Here is a 24,828-nt window from a genome sequence, read left to right as displayed (position 1 = left end):
ATGGGCACGGGAAGCCAGGAGGGAGCAGAGAGAGGACACCTGACCCACACTAGCCAAAGGGGTATTCCATACCACAGCACGTCATACCCAGTATATAAACTGGGGGGAGTCACCAGGAAGGCCCAGATCGCTGCTCCGGTCAGGCTGTGCATTGGTTGGGAGGTGATGAGCAATTGTATTGTGCATCACTTGTGTTTATTGTTTTCTTTTCCTTTCCCCTTTTAGCTTTATATTCTCTCCCCTTGTTATTTCCCTTACCGTTATTATTATTAGATGTAGTAGTAGCAGTGGTTTTGTATTATACCTTAGTTATTGGACTGTTCTTATCTCAATCCATGGGGTTTACATTCTTTTGATTCTCCTCCCCATCCTGCCTGGAGGGGGAGAAAAGGGGAGAAGTGAGCAAGCAGCTGCGTGGTTCTGAGTTACCAGCTGGGCTTAAACCACAACAGTCATTCATAAGAACATATGTACTTCCTGCAAAAGCCTCTGAAGAAGTGGCCTTGATGAAAGCAGTAGTAGTAAACACTGAGCCCAAGACCTTAATGAGGCTAAGTGAGAGTTCACACTCTTTTAGCCTTAAGCAGATATTTCATAACAACTTTAATAAATGATACAGAAGGGGGGAAAAATTGGTGTGAAACAACATGGATTTTATTCCCAGAATGCATGGCATGTGGGTGATGGATGGCTTTCCTCGTTGAGTATTCCTTCTTTTTTCCATAAAAAAGAGCCCACACATGACAAAAAAAGAGCCAACTCAACAGTGCTAAATGGGTAAGCTCCCTGTCTGCCCCACAGCACTGAAAGATGGGTTTTCAACCCTTTCACTTATACACAACAGGCTAGCTGCTACAAGGACTCATGATAGCATTTTCAGTTGGCTTGATCCAGGAGAAATCACTAAAATCATTTAAGATGGGTTACACAGGAGCTAAAGGAGGTCAGAATAAGTGATGAGTGTAGTTCTGCCAGATCAGAGCTTAAAGATTTGGAACTACTGTGTATCTGTGACCTAAAGTGAAAACTATTTTAGTTTAAATTATTTCCAAAAAATCAATGCCAGGACAGATAGCCCCCAAAACATTAAAGGGACCAAAATAAAAATAAAAAGGACCACAACTTTCAAAAGTACATCACTGTCCTAAATCTCTGTTGCATAAGTGCATATCATGTTATTTACTACTGTAATTAGCAAATGAAGTCATATAAAAGCAACTACAAACAATAGGAAACACCAATGTTAATATGCAAATACCAAGATATTTTCAAAATCATTTTTTCCATTTCCAGAAAAATAAAACAAAAAACCCCAAACCTTCTTCCTGTGAACAATCTGTCCGAGTATGATTTCACCCACAAGTACTATTTAAACATATTTTTCTTGAAAGCATTTCCAGAATGAAAACTGTTTAAAACTTTTATCCATGTGCTTCTAATATCTGTGTCAGATGGGGTACATCTGGGGTGTGGATGAAGCGTCTCTAAGCAGACTTAAGTATTTTTGGAATAACAGTGGGACAGTTCTTGTAAATATTAGACTGCTAGGTTATGCAGTTGTCTAATACTGGATTATTTTGAACTTTCTGGAAATCCATTCCAGGTTAATACTGGCTATGAATATCAATCAGTTCTGAGGATAAGCTTGCAGCTTTAAAGCTGATATTTCTATAGAACAACTCTCCGCAACAGGATGTGGCTTAGGTTCTTTTTTTTTCACCTACCTGCTACTCTACAGCAACACACAGCAAGTTCTTCCTACTGTAGTTTAAGCAGAATCCTCAGAGACTGAGTCGTAAATGAAAAATGTGCCTTTGTATGTAGAAGAGGAATATTTCTGCGCCAGCAGATGATTGCCACATGCAGATCTGTGTTTGCCTAAGTCCTACTGACATGTATACACACCACCACATAAATTTACTCCCCCTCCCTTCTTGATACACATGTAAAACCTATGCCAAATAACCCTGTAAATATACATACAGCTTTAACTACAATATAAACAGATATTACTTATCCTACCAGTGAATTCTATCCATTCCTGCTGCACAATACATCATATGTTTAACAGTACACACTACTCAGCAACTTAACCCATGTTGTACCAGCTTTTGCAGGAGTGTCTTCTAGAAAGCATTCTCGAATTTCACTTCATCCCCTATTTCATTTCTCATCCCTCCCAGATCTATTTAGTTTTCTCACCTCTCTCCTTTGTCTCCATCACCCCTTTGCTGCATTCTTTTACACTTGCACTTCATGGATTTCACTTTGTTTTTCATAAACACTGCAAACCTACCTCTTTTATGAATGCTATTACTAAATCTGCCACTTGATATTTTTTCTGTACTGCATCATACCACACTAGATTTATTCATGCACAAATTCTAAATGCAATTTGGAGCAGGGATTTTTGTAACATTTTATCCTGTGCTGTTATTTTGTAAACTGCCAAGTACACATACATTACTATGCAAATAAACAACAGTAACAAAATCCAGATGAAAGTTTACAGAAATGTAGGTAGTCACAATGTAATTAACCAAGCTGGAACTTGGCCAGGACCAGACAGCAAGCAGCCTTACTCTTGTGGAAAGTGCCAACGGATCACACGAATGCCTTGGATGAGTCAAAATCATAACTACATACATATACACTTTAAATGAAATTTCCAAACATAGTACACCATCATCTATCACGTTTTAATTATCCAGTATACCTGTCAAGGGTGCTAGAGTCTCATTAGCAAGCACCTTCTTAGGGTTACCTCCCATTGCAGCTTGTTGTAGCCCAAGATGCAGGAAGTGAAGGTCGTCATTTAAATTCAAGACAACGCGATTGTGAAGCAGCACATTCTGCCTGAGATGTGGGGCTCTCGCAACAACAGCTAACCGGCAGCTAGCCACCGAGTCCAGCAGCTCAGTTAATTTCATTAATATAGTGGAACTAGGAAGAAATGCTCAAAAACGGGGCTCTAAGTTCAAACTGTCAAGAGCTCTTTTGTTTCTTACATTTAGTAACCTTAGATGTGAAAAGGTTTGATACACATTGTAATACTGTACTTCATTTATTTGTTTGATATTCGTCTCACCACCACACCCACCAGGATGGACCAAACTCAACAGACACTTGTTAACTCCCTTGTACAGGGGGGCTTCAGCCTAATTCACCCGCAGCTAAACACCCTTTCCTTTGACAACTCCTAAACTGTACTTCAGCCACCCAAAACCTTTGCCAAGAGGCATCTTCAACTCCTGAAAAAAACAACACGTATGTTGCATTAACACTGACTTACGGCTTTTATTAGCACGCAATTCTCATCCTCCTTTGCCATGCAGCTGGGTTTCAGCACCATTTTTAATTTAACCTTGCAGAGTTGCATTCCATGACTGCAATTCCTGTTTACTGGTAAAGAAATACACAGTGTGGACACAGCATATCTGTCTGAGTTTGCAGCCTGTTCAGAGCTCTTCCAAAAGACAGAGACCAAAAGTATCACATCCCTATTTAACCTGCCTTTGCCCACTGAGGACTTACTCAGCAATGGGATAGCATTCATAAAACCTTTAATAAAATTCCTCCTCTAGAGTTGGACTCCTCATGTATATACACCATGATGTGTTACTTAAAGAAAGGAATCACATCCCCGACTGCCCAGATGAAAGTATAAAAAAATAGTCATAGACTAATATAATAAGAGGAGCTATTAAAATAGCCTAGTGAAATGAGTGAATAATTTGCCTATTAAGAAAACACTGCAAGTAAGATGAACAACTGACCCCTACCTCTGTTCACAGTCTCTCTGCTGAAGGTATAGTTCGCACTGAGAGGTACTTAACATGATCATATCCGCTCATTTGACAAAGCTTTCAGTGTACATCAGGAAAGCACAAGGAAATAAGCCAAGGGATCCAGATGCAGACAGAGAGAATTAACATCTCTGGATTCTGAGCTTTCATTTAATGAGAGGGAAATATGGTTCCCATCTCCATATGAAACATGATCTTCTTGTTCCACCTGCATTCAGACAGACTAAAACATACCTCAGAAAAGCAAGAACTTTCCTTTTCATCTCTGTAGGGAAATAACTGAAAAGTATGCAATGGGTGACCCTTTAAAAATCACTGCTGCCAATTGCATTACTGCCAAAGAATTTACCATCTTTTTTTATAAAAGATACTTGCCTATTGCATACTAAGAAGAGGTTTATTTCACTGTGAGTAGCTCCTTCTCAGAAAATACAGGACACTTAAGAGCATCACAACAATCTTTTCCTCTGCTTTTCACTGCCACACAATAGCTGCTGCCACATTTATTTCTCTTTTTATACATGCAGATGACTGGGCTTTTACTATTGCATCACTTACAGTCTAGAAAATTAATTTCCTACTGCTTAAAATCTAAAATACAGACCTTTCCTACCTTTCTAAATGATTATACTTAAAATTAAAGAATAAGCCATTTTTACAATTCTTTTTTTATTTCAGAAAGTTATTTGGGGTTGCAATTTTAAAATGTGGTTTTCATTTTCATGCTCACAAACTACTGTTACGAAAATGTTTAATAACAAGCTGCTGCCTACTTAGATGACTTAATGTTGCAAAACTCTGTATTTAAAAGCAAAAGAACTGCCAAAGTAGATCAAAATCAGATTCTTCCTTTGTTATGATGTGATTTTTTTCTTGAAAGAATAGTAAGACCATGAATTCACATTGTGTTTTATACTGTTTGTAAGTTAACTGGGGTGTTTACAGCTTTTTTTTTTTTTTGAGTGACATTTAGTAGCCATTAACCCAAAATATGTTACTGAACTCTTTAAGTGTCCAATAGGTAGATGACCTAGCTGCAGTGTGATTAAATAATCTAACCGCTAGATCAATGAATGCAGCATGACTTAAAATGGCTGCAAGCTTCTCCAAGCTTAAGATTAGAGATCCAAAAAAGGTTTCTTTTTATTTTACATTTCAAAGAAAATGTAACCATTAATAAAAAAATAAAAATAAACCCCCATGTTTTCCTGACAGAAATAATACTGTTCTAATATATGACGACTACACCATATATTTTTATTGTGAAAGATCTGACTACATTTTGCCATTCTCACACTGAATAACCTCATTCAAGGAAAAAGCAGTCTCTGCTCAAGAAACACAATGGTGCTAGGATCTGGTCCAAAGTGAACTGTTATCTCACGTGTGAAGATAATGAATGTTAATTTAAAATAATGTTCTCTCAACTCCTTTTTTTTTTTCCCATATAATCAATCAGGCCTGAAAATGTGTGCATGCGCTCTTGCTCTCGCACGCTCCCTCTCCCTCTGTCACTCATCCATAAACAATTACATTACATATTCTCATTCCCACATATTCAGGAGAAAATTTTCTGCAGGTGTAAACTAATATTGCTCCAATGAAGTCAACGGTGCTGCAGTAAATTATGTTAGCAGATACTGGTCCTCTCTCACACATACTGTGACTTGTGTACCTCGACTTTCACTTAATGCACATTTCATGCCAAACTCTCCCTTTCATATGTGCATCTCCCAGCTCTTACTTGCACTCAACAGACAACCGCTATGGCCTTTCATTAACTTGCCCCTCAAGGTCTTTTATCTCCATCAAATATTGTGCAGACAGGCAGGTATACATGGCCTTTTCCTGCAACTAGAGGAAGGAGCTCTCGATAAAAGCTAGAAGAGAAAGAGCACTGCAGTGGGAGGCTGCAAGGTATTCAGATTGGACAGAACAGGCTTGACCTAAAAAGGAGTAGCTTTTAACATTATTAGCTAAAATGTTCAGTTCTTACAGTAAAGAGAATTTTAAACATTCCAAAATGGAATAAATAAAACATCTATATGTGTAAAAGCAAAAACCATGACCTAAATTATTATTTGGGAACTAGTACGGAAAAAATGCATTCTATAGCCTTCTACATCAGAAAATTGGCTGATTTGGGGCACCTTTTAGGACACAATTGAGATTGGCAACAGCTGGAGACAAGACTCTGGATTACATGACATGCTACTTTGATCAAGAAAGGCAATACTCATGTAAGAAGAGCCAAGAGGAAATTTGGATGCCATTTCTCCGCACTGGCCCAGGAAACACGCTAACTGCTTATCCACTAACTTGGCAGAGCAAACCACGTTGTGCATCTAGGCTCCTTGGTGCACCTGTACTTACAGCATCTGTGCCACCAATTAGCTTTAGCTGGTATTTATCAATTTGTCTGTGCCACTATAAGAGACAAAAATTATTCCATTTTATTGAAAGCTATATGTCTTTAGAAATCAGTGCTACAAATTAGGCTTATACCTTGATGACTTGTAAATGGCTTACTTCTATTAAATTTTTCAAACTACTGAGAAAAAGAATGTGGTTTAGAAAACCTAATAAAACTGGCATCTGGACATACATGACTATATACATCTATATTTCCTAATATATACATTTATATAAATACATCTGTATTTCCTAAAAGGTGCAAGTTGAATAACAAGAGGAGATCTCATGTCTGGAATCAGAAAGGTTAGGAGTATGCTTCCAATTAGGAAGTTTTAGAAAGAAACCTTCTGGGAGCCTGTGGGGTGGAAAATGCACAGGGAAAGGAAGAATCTCTTTCTTACAACAAGTATTTCCTGTAATTGTATTTACTTCAGGTCAGCGTAAGAAGAAGACAACAAAACTGAAAAATACAACTACACATGGAGTGTTCATGTTTATTCCTTACCACTACTGTCTGTTTGAAATGCTTCCTGGTGTGCATAAGCACTCTCCTTCAAAAACATATGTCAGTTAAAGTTTTATATTTTTATTCTTTTTTTTAACAAACAAGATTTTAATATGGCATCTTTTAAACAACCTGACACTACATTCTAGTACGACCAATCAGAGATCAGACACTGTGAGTTACCAATGAGCAAAGTGTACATCCCCTCCACACATCTTACCAACAGGAAGGCCAGTTTTCAGAAAGCTATTTGAAAAAAATTAAAAAAACTCCTTTTTTGTTGAGAAAATATTAGTGTCAACCCTAAATGACTCAGTGTGCTGTATTATCTTCTAATGTCAGCTTACACCATGACGCCTGACACTGGAACATCCAGCTTCTTGAGAATAGGTTCATGCTGTTGGTTCTTAGGGACATCCTAAAGTCCCAACTATAACTATATGAAGCTAAAAATGGTGCCAGTCTGGTTCTTGTGATAATGACTAATAACAATTCTTAGCCTTTAATTAATACAGAAAGGAAAAAATAGATGAACTGCGTAAAAAAGAATAGAAGCATAAGCTGAGGAGAACATCACTCTTTCTGAATTCTTTGCTGCGTGAAGCAAAAAGAATTGCATAGGTTTTGCAGGTAAATGCTAATGAACAGGAGACATGGCAAATTTCAGAATTTATGGGGTTTTAATTTAGGTTCTGTGATTTAAAAAAATACAATAAAATCATGCGATTACTAAACCTGCTTTCACATACATGATTTTCATAATTTTGAAGCTATGTTAAAATCCTCAGTTTCCTGGCATATCAGTCTCCTAGCTTTTCTAATGTAAAAATAAACCTTTCTTCTCATAGGCTTTTCTGGTCAGAATTAGTTAAGCATTTCTTCTTTACCAGTTTTCTTTATTTCTACTTAAGGCTTTCTATAACATGCAGGATTTAAGATATACAGAAAATATCAGAAGTCACTAATAGAAAAATGTTATCCATGTTTCCTCTGTTCTTTTTCTAGATACTGTAAATTCCTTCGAAGTCTAATGTACACGTAGCAAAAGTGCTTTCATTGCAATGAGAACAATCATCAATGTATAATTTAGCATCTGCAGAAATAACAATGGTCATATTGTTGATATTCAAATGACATGAAAAATGCCTATTTGCATTGCATACTCCAGTAGAAGAATCAAAAACATAACATTACATAAAATTACATAGGCAAAACAAATTGCAATTGTGTTTCTCCTTGAATACTGGAGTTGTATTTAAAGTTTTGATTTTTGAAAATATTCTATGAAAATAAACTTGGTTCACCAGTATGCTCCAAGGCCTAGGGATCTTTATGCTTGTGGGAAACAAGTGCTTATATGATCAAGGTCTCCATCATTATATTAATATCAATCTATTTTTAACAATGAATTTTCTGCAGTGAACATCATCAATTTTCATCAATGAACAATCAGCGGCCTGTGATTATATTTTATGAACTAGCAATTCTTTTGTTTTGATTTTGTACAATTTTGAGCCTGAATCTTAAATAATTGGTTGGGGAGAGGGGATTATGCATAAACACTAGGTTTAAGCTTGTCTCTAAAGTCAGTGACAGCTCAGGAAATACTGATCACAAAATTAACAACCAAGCAAAAGGAAAACTGGAGAAACAAAACCCCCTCCATTTTGGGATAAAATTCCCACTTTAATTTATGCATACGAACACACACACACTGCAATGTTATGCAAGGCACAGACTATCTCCTTCTTCAGAAGTTTTCTTTTACTGGCAGTGACACCAAGAAAATAGTAATAAGGCACAAACAGCCAGTGCAGGCTTGGCTGTTACTTGGTTTCTGACTTGAGAAGCATCTGTAATTGTAAACAGGTATCTCTAGTACACGATCCTCTCTTACTGAATGCATAAATGTTGTGTGAGACTTAATAGAAAATGATGATAGCGTGCTAAGAAAGATAAAGTTCTCTTATCTCTCAGATCTTGTCAAAGATTTGTTGAGCAATAAACATATCTTAAATCCTTTTCATTTATTTTTCACTGCATATTATTTCTAGCTACTCTGGGATTCTGCTAATCATTTTCTCTCAACTCCATTTTGTTTCACTTCATTGCTTTTCCAAAAGGTTCCAATAAAACCTAACACTGAAAGATAAGAATCACTCTGCTAAAATTAGTGAACTAAGTACCATATCCCATGAGTCACTGCATGCGACTCCCATCCACCTATCTTTAAAAGACCAGATAATAATGCCATGCTGTAAGTGCACAAGATCAAAGTACAAATACCCACTTTCCAAAACGCTGCTTTTGAGTACTACACCTACTAGCAGACTCCTACGGTCTGTAACCAAAACATTAGTTAAGCTAGCTGCATTAAAATCTTATATTTCAATATAAGGCAAGTTGGTTTCATATTCATTTTTAGCATAATAACAAAGCAAAAGAAAATGAAGCATAGGAGAAATGAGAGGTGAACGGCAATATGTTTAACTCTTTTTTTTTTTTTTTTTTTTAAATTACTAGATCTCAAAATCAATAAAATCCTATCAAGGGCAAAAATGAAGTTACACACTGAGACCAGTTCTCTGCATGCAAAAAAACACAATTTCCAAAGAAAGGGTGAATGGGGTGATACCAGTATTTTTTGTAGGGATGCCTGACTTCACTTTTAACCAGTAAGTGGATTTTAGCACTTCATATTTCACTGTCTCTGGACTAAAAGTATTTGTTAAGAATTTGTTTTATATCATACTACAACTGATAGCTGTATGAACAGACAAAACATTAATTCACAATTTTTTATTCTGCAGCTATTTAATCTTGGAATTTCGCACTAAATATAAAGGTATACACAAAGACATTCTGACTGCTGGTACACCAGTAACAATTTTTATTTAATCTTTTTGTGATTTTGAAATTAAAAATTTTATAGTCCTGCCATTTTAACTAATAATGCACTTTAAACTTGAATTACATCTCTATATTTTCATAGCAGAAACTTCTCCACTGTAGTGAAACAGAAAATGAGAGACTGGAAAAAATCAAAACCAGTCTTCTTGTGCAAAAACTTTCAGTAACTACACTTCAGATTTATCTACGTGGTACAGCTACAGGATCAGGCTCTGACAGGATATTACCAAAGCTGGCTGACCTAGAATTAGAAGCCATGAGTTTTAACTTGGGTTCATGGACATGTCACAGTGTATCACCACTGTGCCCGCCGTTGCATGCCCACAAGACTGAAAGACTGTGTCAGGGAGGAAAAGAAACAGAAGAGAAACATAACAAGTATGAATGAAATCTCACTGAAACATAAGGAAAAAATCAGCCTCTAGCACTGCTTATGATTTGAGTTAGTTCACCCTTTAATAACTTGTGTATTTGAAGAACTTGATTGCAGCCATGTTACATCAAAAAGCATTTCAAGCTAACTGTGTGTGTTAGCTCGACTCCAGGCACTCAGTGAAACAGTACAGCTGGAACAAGTAGCGTATTTACTCCTTTTGAAACAAAAATAATGCTGAAAATCCATTACACAGTTACGTGTCTAGTTTTACCCCTAAAAAATAACATTCTTCATATAATTCAATATTCACAGCTTATTTAAAAATAAACAAGTAATAAGACAAAGCTCAGGCCTGCTCATTTAATTTGATGGCAGACATCAGTTGAAACTGGTGATAAAAGCTATGTTATAAAGGCCAGAATTTCAAATACAGAAAAAACAACTGCTTGACCCAGCCCTGGTGTCACAGGGAGATGCATAGAGAGAGGCCTCTAAAATTAGGGAGCTCCACGTGCCACAGGAGTTCACCCGTTCAGGCTAGAAGCCACTGTGTTTATTATACTGTACACAGCCGCTCTTGTGTCTATCAATCTACTTCCAGTTACCTCCACTACAGCCAGGAACTAAAGGGGTTTTTGAGAAATGTTATTTTCCACCATTTAAAGACAAATTTGAGCACTTCAAGAAAAAGGTTTCCACACCTGTTTCGCATTTTGCACAGATGATGAGATGCTCTTTTTACCACTACTGAATTTGCATTTTTTAACTGCACTGAAAATCACTGAGAACTTTTTTTATGAATGTAAGAGTTAACTTATTAAAAAATTCCTGCAAGATGGAATCATTACCTCACCTTATAAACCTATTTTGCAGGCCATATTCTCCCAACTCACAGATTAAACCTTAGAACAATAACCCAATTATGAGCTAAATTTACATTCAACTGACCAAAAATCATCCAGAACCTGACAAGAACAAACTCTGTTTACAACATTTAGCACAAGCAACACTGACAGACTAAAATGTATGAGCTATATAACAGATGATGTATGTGCCACTGCCCAGCTACCAAGGCCACCATGCTCCAAGTACTACACAAGCACTACAGGAGTGTTCATCCCATCCCCAGACTAAAAGAACACAACAACAACTAATACAAAAAACCACGCTGCAGATAAAGAACATAATCTGACATGAGCTCCCCAACAATCAGTGCAAGAAGGATGGCTAAAGAAAGTCCCATGATATGGAAGTAAAAGCATAACAGCAGTGGTCAGGATTTGAAAGAAATTTGAAAGAATTGCTCCAACAATTCTGACCTAACTCTTGCAAAAACAAAAAAAAAACCACCAAAAAAAAAAAACCAAAATTTAACCTCATTCAGGAAAATAAACTCTTGTATACATCTAGGCAGTATATTTAAACAACTCAGCATTTTATGAACCAAGGTCATCACTGGTGTGAGCCACACATACTTTGCATAGATTAATTCTGTTTATAGTTTGACTTAGCATTTCTAACAACCTACATTACAGATAAAATAGTTGTTTTACCAACATTTATGCCACTCTAGAGCTAGCTAAATACTCATTTAAGAAGAAAAACAGAATTTTACTGAGGACATCTTCATCATCACACTGTCCCTCTTTCAGAACTTTTATCCTAGACAGATTCACTGCCTCAAGTCCTTACACACTTCCAGAGCTAAATGTTCTTAAAGATTATGGAAGGTAGCAAATATAAAATCCAGTTATACAGGTACGTCCCAATTTGTGAACTTCAGTTGACTGAATTTGGGTTCTCAATTCCAAAACAAGTCTCCTAGTACCAGATCTTCCCAATTCTCAAATCGTATGAAATTAGACCATTTTCTAACAGACTAGACAATGCAGACACTTATGGAGAGGTTTAGATGTCTAAAATGAAGAAAAAACATCTTCAACTGGTGGCTTTTATCTATTTCTTTTTTAAGTACTTAATCTTAATTTAGAGACTGCAGATAGCACAGTTCAGTGGTCCTCAAGTTCACCAGTAGAAATGCACAACACTCTAGATGTAGCCTAAGCCACTTCAAAGTGAGTTTGAGGCCAAATTCATTGTCCACCTTATTGTTATCTTCTCCAGGAGCACCACCTAGTAGGTTACATTCATGTGCAAAGTAGAAATGCTGAGCACACTTCACAGCCTTTCACCATCTCATTTGCTCTTGAGATGATGTCAGGCTGAAAGGATGATCCAAGGTCTTCCCCTGCAGAAGCCTTATGTCTTTCCTAGAGTCCCTTCCACTCTCTGCTACAAAGCTCAGGCAGGAGCCCCAGGCAACCTGAACATTAGCTGCATACAGACTGCCTACTACCCATGAATAAGTATGGTCACACAGCACCAGATTACTGCAAAAGAGCAAAAGTTATGCTAGCAGTCACATATAGCATGCACAGCAGTTACAGTCATGAAATTCTTGTTACTTGTGTAGTCTTCAATTGCTCCCTAAGAGTTGAGAAGTATCACTGTGACTCACATGAGGGCTAAAACCATTAAGAATTTAACTTCATGATGCACAAACTTGATTTTTTTTAAAGTTTATATTTAAAAATAATAGCTATAAGTGCTTGCTTAGATTAAAAAAAAAAATAATAAAAATACACCTGTTTAACTGGTATGGAGGGCAACTGCTTGTTAAATTAGTGCTACAAAAGCTCCAAAACTTGGAAGAGCATATTCTAGCACACCACCAAAGTCTTAAGACCCCCACCCAACATCCACACACTCACAATGCCCCTTACATAGCTGACATCATTGTTAGGTAATTTCCATCACTCTACCCAGCTCATGAGATGGAGTGGAAGAGTCATTTTTTTTCACTCAGCCCATTGGTGCTGAACACAGTACCCAAGTATGACTTGCAGATGCTGCTTCTTGACAGCAGAGCATAGCACGATCAACAAAGTCATCGACACAGTAACTTTTTTTTTCCCACTCATTAAAACTAAACTCACCATCAGAAGGATAAATGTTCTCTGTTACACTAGCACATGAACCATTCACTTCCCCATACAAATAGATGAACAAAACATAGAGGGTTTGTTTAGGCATGGAAAAGCTTACATTAAACATAAATCTATGCTGGGAATTATTTTGCGTGTACCTTCAGTTTTATACAAAGCAGCAGTCAGCAAATGGTCCTTTCCTAAGGACCTTCTGTGGTGCACTCAGAATGGTTGATAATCAAAAAACTGTAAAAAAATTGAAAATACGTGGAGAGATGCCTGGTCCTTCACATTGAGAAATGAGGGACTAGAAAACGTCAAGGGACTGCAACCTGAACCACAAACATTTCCATTCCACTCTTCCAGCCTCCCGACACCTGTCTCAGTGGTCACTCCTGAAGAATTAAACAATTTCTTACAAAGAATAGCAACACAAGTGCAAAAATATCAGCATATCTGGGACAAGAAAGCATTTTCAACTTTTGGTCCTTTCCACTGCAGTAAGATCTTCTCAAAACTACAACAAATAGTATTACTCTTATGATACAGAGACTGTCAGATGATTCCCAAGTGTTAAAATGCCAAATTATAGTTATAAAATTAACCACCACCAAATTGAATAATTTTTCACCCCTCTTCTTCTTCTCAAGCCACCCCTGCTCTAGGCTTTGTGAAGTTCTGTTTGCCGCGCTTGCAGAAATCGAAAACTAAATTCCCAAACAAAGCCTGGTCTTTTCAGGGTAAGCCCCAAAAGACACACAAAGTTTTCCCAAGTCCCTAACAGTTGTATTTGACAGGTGGCCTGTTCCCACGGAACACACACGGAAGGTCAGGAAAGTATACTAAAGCTCCCCATCATCCTTACCATAGGAAACCCCACACCTACGTTTGCACCCTTTCCTCATAAAAGAAAGGAGACACATAGGCCTCTGAACAACAGGCGAGGTAAAGGAAGAAGGAAAACACCTTACAAAGTGAATCGAGGGGCATGCTGTGGAGACAGGGTTTCAGGGACACACACACACAACCCTCACAAAACCCACCACAAGCAAACTCCTCCGCAGTTCACATTCTCCCCACATTCGACCACCGAGCCCGGCGGGGCTTCGGAAAGGCCCCTTCTGCAGGGCCGGCGAGGGAGCTGTTCCCGGAGCGCTCGGGAGGGCCCCGGCCCGCACGCCCCTCGCCGCCCCGGGAGAAGGAGAGTGGGGAAATGGGCCCCTTTCCTCCACCGCCCTACCCCGGAGCAGACAGGGAAGGCGAGGAAGCCCCACAGGGCTATGCCGGGGACGAGGCGTTCCGCCAGCAAGGCAATCCGGGAAACCAGGGGCCCCCGTCTCCAGCTTGCCCTCTCGGCAGAGCCGGGCGGTGAGACCGTCCCCGCCGCGGAGGTGGCGCAGCCCGCCCGCAGCCGCCCGGGAGGGGGGGGAGGAGGGCTGGGACTCTTAAGTTCACCCCTTTCCCCGTCCTCTGCTGTGCCCTCCCTTTGGGGAAGAGGAGCCATGGCCTCTCTCCCGCCGCGGCCGGCATGCGGGGGCCCGACGTCTCTCTCTGTGGAGCCTCGGCGCTGTCGAGCAGCTGCCATTACTCGGGCCAAGCTCCGTCCTCCAAGGAGACACCCCCCACCCCAGCGAAGAAATGGGAGAGGCGGGGGGCTGTGTGAGAGAAACGAAAGGGGGTGGGAGGAAGTGGGGAGCAAAGCAGTAGCCCCGCGTGTGGGTAACGAGCGAGGCTGCGGGGGGTGCCGGGGCTGAGGCCGGGCTGCGCCACACCCCACTCGGCCTCCCTCTCACGCGAGTCCCGGGCTCCCCCACTCCCTGCAGGCCTGCGCGGAGCGCTAGAAACAGCGGTTCTGTTGTGCGCCCCTCTCCCCACCCCACCTCCTCCTGCCCCGACCCCGGGGCTAACTGCGACTCGGTGCGGAGGGAGCGGGGGGTCCGCCGCCACCTCCCAGCCGAAATCCGGCTGAAGGTGTGGAAAGGTGTAGGGACAAAAATAATCGCCGTTAATAATCACACGCGCTCCGCCGCCGTCCCCTTCTCCTCCTCGGTTTCCAAGCGGGCTGGCAGATAATCCTGCCCACTCCGAAAAATGAAATAATACTAATAATAAAAAATCCCGCCCTCCATATCTCTCTCTCTCCCCCCCCCCCGCAAACCCCACACATTTTATGATGAAGTATAATTGCTCCCCCCTCCCCATATGGCACCCCGCGGGGCAGGATTGCCCCCTCCCCTGGTGCCCAGCCCTTCCCCTGTCCCCTCTCCCCCATCTCCTTGGAACAGTGTGTACATGATTTTGTAGTTTTTTTAAGGCGCCATGTTTATAATCCTCCATCATATTAAAAAAAAATCCACCCAGCATGAGACACGGCGTCTCTCGCACCCCAAAGCCAGGGAGGCAGACACAGAAATATCCACAGGGCTGTAAATTCATCCCCCCTCCCGCACACACACCCCTCCTCCCCAGACTTAAAAGTCTCTCTCACCTTGTGCTGCTGGCGCTGCTTCTGCTGCTGCAGGGGGGGAGAAGTTAAGCCAGGGGAAACTTTTCAATCCCTTCCCCAGGCCGCTGCTGCCTCCTCCTTCCACATATTTTTCCCCTCAGAGTTTTATTGTGTCTGAATTTTCTCTCTCTCTCTCCTCTTCTGTCTGTCCACAGTTCAGGTTTCTGGGGTAAACAGGGTTTAGGATGGTGCTAGGGATATTTGGGAGAAGGAGAACTCTAGTGGTGTCTTCTGGAGTTGCTGTTTGTTTCTTTTATTATTTTTTTTTTAATAATACATTTGAAACGGATCTTTATTATACATGTATTTTATCACACGCTTAGGTCTGGACCTTCTTGTTGCAGGGGAAAATGGACTGCTTATCTGGCCCTGATACATGCAAATTCCTCCCATCGTGAAGTCCAACTTGGAGAAATTCTGGATAATGTTTTTGAAAGTGGATACCTTGAGCAACAGAAACTAGAACATACAGAATCAGTAGTGTGTTGCAGAGTTGGCTGTATGTTGCAAGCTGTAGATCAGAGAATCATAGAATCATTTAGGTTGGAAAAGACCTGTAAGATCCTTGAGTCCAACAATTAACCACGCTTTCACTGCAGGATTGGGAGATACACAGTAATACGAAATACGGAACTTTATAGGTGCATGGATATATATGTAAGTAGCAAGAAAACTTGTACATTTTATCCTGGTTTTATATGGACTATGAGATAAATAAACATGTCTAGGCAAATGCATTATAAAGTTTCTGAAATACGTCAGGAATGAAAAAGTGACACACTTCACAGTTAATTACTCTTGACTAGAAATATGGCATACTTCATTAAAATACACTGTAAGCTTAATTCTATAAACATTTATGCATGCAAATAATTTTAGTCATATGAGTAGTCATCACTATTACTAAAATAGTTTTGGACTGCTGCTGATGAAAAAGATGCATCCATTGTGCCCAGTCAGTCAAAGATGTAACAAGAGTTTGCGCATTGAACAGTAAAAGTTTCTCCAGTGTGTTTAGTAGAAAAGATTTGTAGTAGTGTGTAAAACCACATTTTGTTTGAGACTGCTGTATCAGGGTTTTATGTCCCCTTTTAAAAAGCAAAATGCAAATAATAGCTAGTTGCATAGCAATGATGAAGCTTTACTCATATTATGTATTTAAATATGAAAGAACATTTTACATTATCTAAAATAAATAGGAAAGAAAGTGCTGGTAATCTGCTTTCAAAGGGTGCTTGAGGGGTTGGTCAGATACCAAACAGAGGGACTATAATTTATTGATTGCATTATATTGCTTGTATTAATAAAGAGCAAATGAAATTTGCAGGCAATTCTTTAAGAAGGGATTTACCATCAGTATAATTACAAAAAGGCTACCTTATGTTAAGCACTTAGTTGTGATATTTGGCTCTGATTTTGTTAAGGCATATAATTTTTAAAAGAAGTTTGATAGAAATATATGCCAAGTTTCCATGGGATATTGCTGCTTGGCTATCTTAGGCTTCTTTGAAACCTCCTCTGTACAAATTGCATCTGAGCTATATTTATGTAAGAAAATAAAAAAAAAAATAGAAGACGTTCAGGTCCTTATCATTTCTACTGTTTCTATCGTGCATTCAAGCTAACAGTTATGCTCAGACTGGCATGGTTAAGGAACATTGATTTTTTGCATTCAGAAGCAAGCAGAGGAGAAGCATACATAATCATCTTTAACTCTTCAGCCTGGACAGCCAGGTTCCCCTACAGCTGGGTCAGTAGGGGGGATATGCCCAAACTCCAAAACAGAGCTCCAATTGCAGACTCAGGCTCTTTAGTGAAAAAGTTTGTTACTCTGCCACAGTGCCTTCTCCTTACCCATGTGAATATTTATTTAAGGCAGAAGTTCAGCTATCTTAAGTATAGAGGTTTTAGCCCTTTATCTCTTCAGGACCCACAGGGAGCTGCCAAATAAACATTTAAGCCGCAGTTTCATCAATGCTGAAGCAAATGAAGGGTGGAAGCCTTATGGTTTGCCTACCTTACAGGTTTATACCTGGAGTCTATTGCTTGCCAACAGTTTGCTGCACTTAACATATTTGTAAAGGCTACTCTGGAATGTTTCCAAATACTTGTTTCAGGATACAAATATTTGATTTTGGAAAGAACAAGGTATACTAAAGCAAACACCTAGGGAGTGTCTGCAACCCCAGCCGTTACCTTCTCTGAGCTGGCAGGCAGTGAATTAAAGCAAGTGTAGAGAGGCAGGCATATAGCTTACATATGGGAGTTTGCGGGCCTTGTTTGAAGGATTATATCCTCATGGACTCCCCTGAGTGCCTGTTTGCATTAAATGGTTTCAGGTTGCACAACGAAGAGTAAGAAGGATGCATTTTTTTAGTCGTTTTGACTTATTTTTGTCTGCATTGGAAAGATTTCTTAATGCTCGTTAATATTCGGGTTTGAAGCCCAACTAGCAGTCTTGGTTAGGCCCGAATCTTGCATTTCTCTGGTTCAGTTTGATGTCTATCGGAAGCCCTGTTGCCGGTGTCCCGTGTCCGGTACCTCCACGCCGCACCCGACCCGGGCGCCCTCGGCAGTTGAGACCGCAGCCGAGCGGGCCGGGCCCAGCAGACAATGGGAAGAAAATCCCGCTTCCAGCTGCGCTGGGCAGCAGCGGGCTCCTTATAGGCAGCGCGAAACGTTTGTTACAACAAAAAGCTGGCTCAGGCCCGTCCCTAGCCTCCCCCCGCTTCCCTGGGGCGAGAGCTGGGGGCGGTGCGCGGCCGTGGGGCTGGTCCGGCATTTTCTCCGTCCCTCCCCCCGTCCCTCTGTCCCTCCCCGGGCGAGAAGGGCCCTAAGAAGGGGCGGCGGGTGGCTGGGCTTCTAGAGCTGGGGGACTAGTTTCGGGATGAAGTAAGGTACTTGGGGAGCGAGTTTGAGTGTCAAAAACGTCTGTAGAGCTGCTGCCCGTGTGATGGTGAGGGGTTCAGCTGCCTGCTTGCTTATGTGGTGTTGAGAAAAGAGTACGTGCTGCTACTGCAATGAGAGAAAACACCATAAAGTTCCTTTTGAGTATAAAGTACTTACTGTAAGAACACATCAGGCTGCATGTGCACACTATGCTTTTGCCAGTGTTGGTGCACTGGCGTGTAAACAGCAGGTTTGTTGGTACCGTCTGCTTCCTTTGGAAAGGGGCCTGGAGGGCAGGAGAGGAAGCTGCACAAGCAGAAGCAAGGTTTTGCCAGGATAAGCAGCATCCAAACTACAAATGTAACCTAGTGCCATGAATTACAGAGGATATCATGCAGGTTCATGGGAAAGAAGTGGTTTGCAGGCTGGAGACACGCAAACCATGACTCGGGAAAATCCCTGAGCTGAAAGCAATTGGAGGCTGGGACACAAACACCCCAGGTGTCTGGCTGTTAGCATGTTCCTCAAGGTATGGGAACTACAATGTCCACTACACTTTTTGTGCATGATAAAGCTGAACATTTTAGTAACATGCAGGCTGGTAAATATGCCTCTGTTTTCCTTTTAAATGATACTTCTCTCCTTATTTTAGTTTTAATTGTTTTAGTTCTAATACTGGACAACACAATCCTATGTAGATATGACTATCCTTTCCACACTCTTGCCATTCTCTTCGCTCAGTGGTACAACCATCAAACACACAGGTGAACAAGTACATCATTGCTGGCAGGTTCTAGGCGCTGGGCTTGGGACCATGAAAGCGTCAGTTGAATACTGCCCATAATACAGGAGGGAGTTGTATCTCTATGGTGGGACTTGTGCTAGGCTAATGAATGCACACCACAGCTTTCTTCTCCAGGACTTTCTACCATCTTGCTGGCTGAAACAAACCCACCCACTATGTGCTCAAGGCTTTATCTGGCTTTGTAAGATAGCTGTCTCTAGCTGTTGGTGCCAGCCCACTTCACTGTGTGCTCCGATCACAGCCGCACTGAAACAAAAATAATTCATGTTTCTTGAGAGGCAAACCTGCTGTGTTGTGATCATAGAAGTATTAATGCAGAAAATTAGTGTAAATTTTTCATCAGAAAGAAGTTTAGCAACATAGTTTTCTTTGCAGTAGAAATCTCAGCAAAGCATTTAATTCAAGAAGGTGGGGGGAAGGGAACAAAGCCTTAATAACAGCACTCTCAGGAAATCCACTGAGCTGAAAGCAGCTGGAGGATGGGAGAGTCTTAGGGAGAAGCTTATTCTGGCTTTTTTTTTCCCCAGGCATTGAAAAGAAAATACCAGGCTTGAGAGTAGGACACAGAGCAGAGAACCCCTGACAGTATCTACTGCTCCATGAAGCTAAGGAATGATTGCATGCCACCCAGAGGTACTTTCCTTGCAGGCTTGACATGATGAGGATTGAAGTAGACCCTGCAGCAGCCAGGATCCTTCCTCCTTTTTTATCTTTCTTCTCCTTGCTATGTCCCTGACTGTGCAGACTGTCTATCTAGTGCTGGCTAGCCACAATGCTCAGAGGAGCTTGCTGAGGAAATCTGTGACTCTGGGGCTTCAGAAAGTAAAGGTATAAATAAAAAGCTGGGAGGAAAAGTACCAGCAGAATTTCTGAAGGCGTTCTGGGGTATTTGTTGAAGATAGTACATCGTAGGGAGGTGAATTTTGTTGTCTAACTGTCTGCGGCCAGTGCTCACATGTGTGAGTAACTTGTGGGTGTAATAACCAGTAATAACAAAAACAGAAAAGTGTGACAAATATAGATGTAGATTAAGATACAAAATGCATCTTTTTTTTTTTTTCTCACTGTGTTCTCTCTTTACATTTTCATGCACAACTGGGAATAGAGGTTTATCCTAAAAAAAGTTTACCTGTGAGTAAACTGACATATGTTTATGACATATGACACGACATGTGTTTATGCCAGCATTATGCTTCATGAAAACTGTATGCTTGATTCAGCACAGAGTCTGCCAAAGGAAACTTAGCTCCATATTTTTTAACTAATTCAAAACAACAGAGTGAGTTTGTACCAGTTTCATACTTTGTGTCATCTGGCTACTGTATTTTCAATACAAGAGCAGATGCCACAATATGTGACATGAAAGAAATCTTTAACATCCACTTCCAAGTGCACATCAAATTATCTCACAGGTTTGTCCAGTTCTGGTGTAATATATAAAATAATTTATGTCTATACAGAATGAATGCACAAAACTTAAATTTTATGTCAGACTGAAATAGGATCTGTTGTTATTTTATGAGAATGCAGTGACTGGAAATGTATGATTTACCAGAAAACCAGCTATGACTATGAGGAAATAGGTAGTACCTTCTGATGCTAACATAATTAAAGAAATAGAGCTTTTACATAAGGAGGTATTATGAATGTCATAATTGCAGGGAAATATTAATTACATTGTGCATCATATTAAATGACAGCATCGCCAATAATAGGAAAAAAATATATTTAAACTAAGTGGAATCTGTCATCCCAAGACAGTGGGAATACGTGGATAAGCAAGGTATTGCATTAGGAGCATGCAGATGTCCATATATCTTTGCACCAAGACAGTTCTCATGGCACCCTGGTCTTGAACTGGTTTGGTCCAGCACTGGCTTTGAGCTAATTATTGCAGAACTGTTGTCTCTACCCCATGCTTCAAAGCCTTCCATGTTCAAAGTTGGCTTGTTAGCTCCGATACAGTGCTGGACTCAGGCTGGTTCCATGCATTCATGTGACACTTCTCTAGGATTAAAAAGCCTTTCCAGTAAACAGGCTTCTGTTGTCTATAGAGCAGAGACATCCAAATGTTTCTGAAAGAGATAATGTGTTATCACTAGTACTTAACTGAAGCTAATAAGCCTTGTTGGACCCTAGCTGATCATATGCAGAAATACCCAGCTGTGGCTCTGTACAGCTTTTTCCCAAGCTCCAGTTTCCAGGACACAGTGTTTTGCATGGCATCAACTCCAGTCTCACACAGCTTATTATGCTAGCTGTGATGCTATGCAAAAGAGGCAGTTTTGTTTCTGGAGCAGAGCTGCTCTCGAATCTAGCACATTGCTGGAGCTAAAGATCCCTACCAGATTGAAGCTGGCCTGGCATGAGGCCATCTTAACGTGCTTGCAGCTTTGATGTATCCTGATGTCATCTGCAGCTTGAATAAACCTCCTAGAGATACCACTGATTGGCTGTCCAGGGTAGGAATAATTAATAGGAACACTTGTGTCAGTTTTTAACCATTATAATCAAGATGAAAGCTAATGTAGGTATAAAAAAAACCAACAACCAAACAGAAGCACATCTGCCATTCTGCAATTCTGACCCTGTATTTGAAACCATCTTCTATTATCCAAAGACAATATGTTGGATAAGGTAAATTAGTTTTGATCCAGTATCACCGATTTAATTTTCACTGTATTCTCTAAGGAATCACCTGCTCAAACCCCATTGTAATATTCAAGTCTAATTGTCCTATCACTAACAACCTTCTATCACTGACGGAATTGGAAGAGAATGCTGTGACAGGTTAACCAAAGTGGAACCTACACGCTGGGACTATTTAAAATGATGGGATTTGAAAAGAGTGCGGGGACAAGTAGATTGTCTGTTGTTTGATCTTACATGTCATGTAGGATATGTATTCTGTATAATTCACAAGTAATAGGTATTATTTATATATTTGTCTATTTTGGCTAATAGCTGTATTACATTCAGCAGATGGCAATGCAATCACTTAAAAGATTTTTCATAAAAAGAATTTATTAACAACCTATTAACGTCAATAAGAATAATACGGGTGTTTTTTTTTTTACATATCTCCTAAATTTATCTGGCATACTGTTCAGAACTCATGGTCAGCTATTACCAGGGTAACCAAATACAGTTACCACTGAAATAGTAACTTTGAAGATCCTAAATCACTGAATTAAAAATGTTCCACTGAATACAAAAATAAAAAAATCAGATTTTGACATGCTGAGCTGTGTGCATGTGTCACTCAGGGCAGTCTTGGTAATACATTTTCTGTTTGATACATACACAATTTTTCACAGAGAGAAATAAATCCACATATTTCATTTCTAGTATTTGCATATTTCGTAGCCTCTTCTTAGTGCTGGACTAGTGCTAATTTTGTTCATTTGTTAATATGAAAGGAAAGATTTATCATCCCAATATTTCAGTTCTTATCTGTAGGTCATGATACTTTCCATATCAGTTATTTATGTGAAAGTTTTCCCTTTTAGACAACAACTAAAAGATGACATTCACTTTGGAAATAATGTTGCCTGTAAATGGTTTAGCAGAGCACCAAGGTTTTGGGACAGACGTAAAGACATGGTGTTTTCTTCTTTCTCCCATAAGTCTCTAGAGATCTAGGGAATCCTGATCAAGTACAAAATAAAAAAAGCACTGTGTATTGTTAAGGAGTATGCATATTCCTTCTCTAAAGACTGTGGCTCAAAAGCAGTTCCACGTATTTAAGTTTCCTTGGACTATCTCAGCTATTTAATATTTCCCCGAGCAAATAACGTCTGAAGGGTACAGGCTACAGCCACCAGTCCTGCAAGCACTCATTCATGTTTGCAGTGTAAAAGTATGGTTAAAACTATTACATTCATAGAATCATAGAATAGTTAGGATTGGAAAGAACCTTAAGACCACTGAGTTCCAACCCCCCTGCCATGGGCAGGGACACCTAACACTAAGCCACGTCGCCCAAGGCTCTGTCCATCCCAGCCTTGAACAATGGCAGGGATGGAGCATTCACAACTTCATTCCATGAGAATAAAGTGCTTCTGTTTCCTTTACTCATCTCTGAAGCTTGTTACTATATGCAAAATTGCAAATGGAGGAGCAGCACCTGGGCAGAATCTATGAAGCCCACTGAAGTCCTTCAAAGGACTCTTATGGACTTCAGTAACCCTGGGATCAGAACGTAGGAAACCTTCTTTTCTGGACCAAGCAGGATTTCCAAATCATTTGAACTCCAAATAATTTTTCTTCTGATTCCTTTCTGTCTCCATTCTGTGAGATGTAGTTGCACAGGACTTAAGACATTTTATGCTTTAGTGCTGCTCCTCAGAAAGATTCAGCAACACTAGTATTGGACTACTAGAAATATTCTGTGTTACATAAGATCAAGCTAAACATGAAGTGTTGGTTCCATTTTAGAGTCTAAGCAATTTCTATGTGAACTTTCAAACAAAAATAAAGCATAGTGTTAGTTCTGAAATCTATGGGTGAAGTAATAAAAAAAATTGTGAAATACCAAAAATTCAAAGAATTGTATTTGGAAAATGAATCAACAGAACTGGTGTTACATAATTATAATATTCTTATATTTAAAACTTTTCTAATGCTATTCAGAAAGGGTGCAAAATGGTAGGTGTACATATGGTAGAGATCAGCACAGTTCTGCTAATAAAAACTCTTGAAGTTGCAAGAGGCTTCCAAAAAGTTTCAAAAAGGATTCTGTAAGAAACATTAAGCAGCAAAGCATTGTAATAATTAATTATATTCTTACCAGAAAAGTGATTCAAATGCCAAATGGATTCTCAATTTGAAAAGGGGGTGGAGTCACCTCAGTGCTCTTATTTAATATGCTGCATTTTAGAATTAAATTTGTGGGGCTTGATAATGTAAAACCAGCACTATATAGAAAATCCTATGGTTGAATTCTTTTCCTGGACTAATTTGTGTCCGTAAGAAAATTTTGCAGAGGCTTTAGATAAAACATTGTATAGTTTCCTGAGAAGCTGACAATTTATTTATGGAGTTGTATTTGCTTCCCAGTCCTGAACTGTGAGCATACAAGGTGGTAAAGCATACCATACATATGAGGAGTAAAATAGATAATATATGCCTTCTGGAAGTCAAAGCACTCAAGATTACTCTAACAGACAGTCAAAAATATTAGGAGAGGCAAAAAAAGCCAAACCCCAAACCCCTCTAAGACCAAGACAAAAATAATTTTTTAGGAAACAGCAAAAAGACTCAGACAGAACCATCTCAAAATATTTTATATACATAGGGAGGGATACATGAGGAAACAACCCTTTCTGTCAAGTTAGAAGTATTGGCCAATGTGTATGAATATCATGTACAAACAAGGATTATAAGAGTAAAATCTTTCCTCCCCAGCAATTTAATGACTAGAGAAAGAACTCAAAGTGTCTTTGTGGTAGTAGTATGGCTTATATGCACCTGAATGTAGGTAAATTCTGGGGTCAAGTGTCCCAGATTTGTATCCACATTTATATTTTACTGGTTTGTAAGGCTGCCTAGATGACAGGTAGTGCTAGCAGTGAACTTCTTTTGCTCTTACTATCTCAGTGAAAGCATTCATGTTCCCTTTATGGTAAAA

The 24,828-nt window shown here is 39.8% G+C and overlaps 1 protein-coding gene and 1 long non-coding RNA gene across 7 annotated transcripts in view; one reads left to right on the top strand and one right to left on the bottom strand.

Annotated features, from left to right (window-relative positions):
* Nucleotides 1-15,677, bottom strand: part of ZMYND11 (zinc finger MYND-type containing 11) — a 111,306-nt gene extending 95,629 nt beyond the window's left edge. For 2 of the 6 annotated variants that reach the window (XM_062621515.1, XM_062621513.1), the window contains exon 1: nucleotides 15,488-15,675. The gene's annotated coding sequence lies outside the window, so the exon portion shown is untranslated. Of the gene's footprint in view, nucleotides 1-14,042; nucleotides 14,158-15,487 lie in introns of those variants that run through there. The other 4 variants (XM_062621514.1, XM_062621511.1, XM_062621517.1 and 1 more) reach the window with 4 other exon arrangements.
* A 161-nt stretch (nucleotides 15,678-15,838) lies between these two features.
* Nucleotides 15,839-22,413, top strand: LOC134165096 (uncharacterized). Its single transcript, XR_009965365.1, has 3 exons — nucleotides 15,839-15,941; nucleotides 16,105-17,239; nucleotides 19,727-22,413. It is a non-coding gene; the product is annotated as an uncharacterized LOC134165096 (long non-coding RNA).
* Nucleotides 22,414-24,828: the final 2,415 nt, after the last annotated feature.

Source organism: Pezoporus occidentalis, unplaced genomic scaffold, assembly GCF_034315485.1.
Source record: "Pezoporus occidentalis ecotype Australia unplaced genomic scaffold, CSIRO_AGI_Poc_V1 ctg23, whole genome shotgun sequence".
In the NCBI taxonomy this organism is placed as follows: Eukaryota; Metazoa; Chordata; class Aves; order Psittaciformes; family Psittacidae; genus Pezoporus; species Pezoporus occidentalis.
This window is presented reverse-complemented; position numbering and strand designations above follow the sequence as displayed.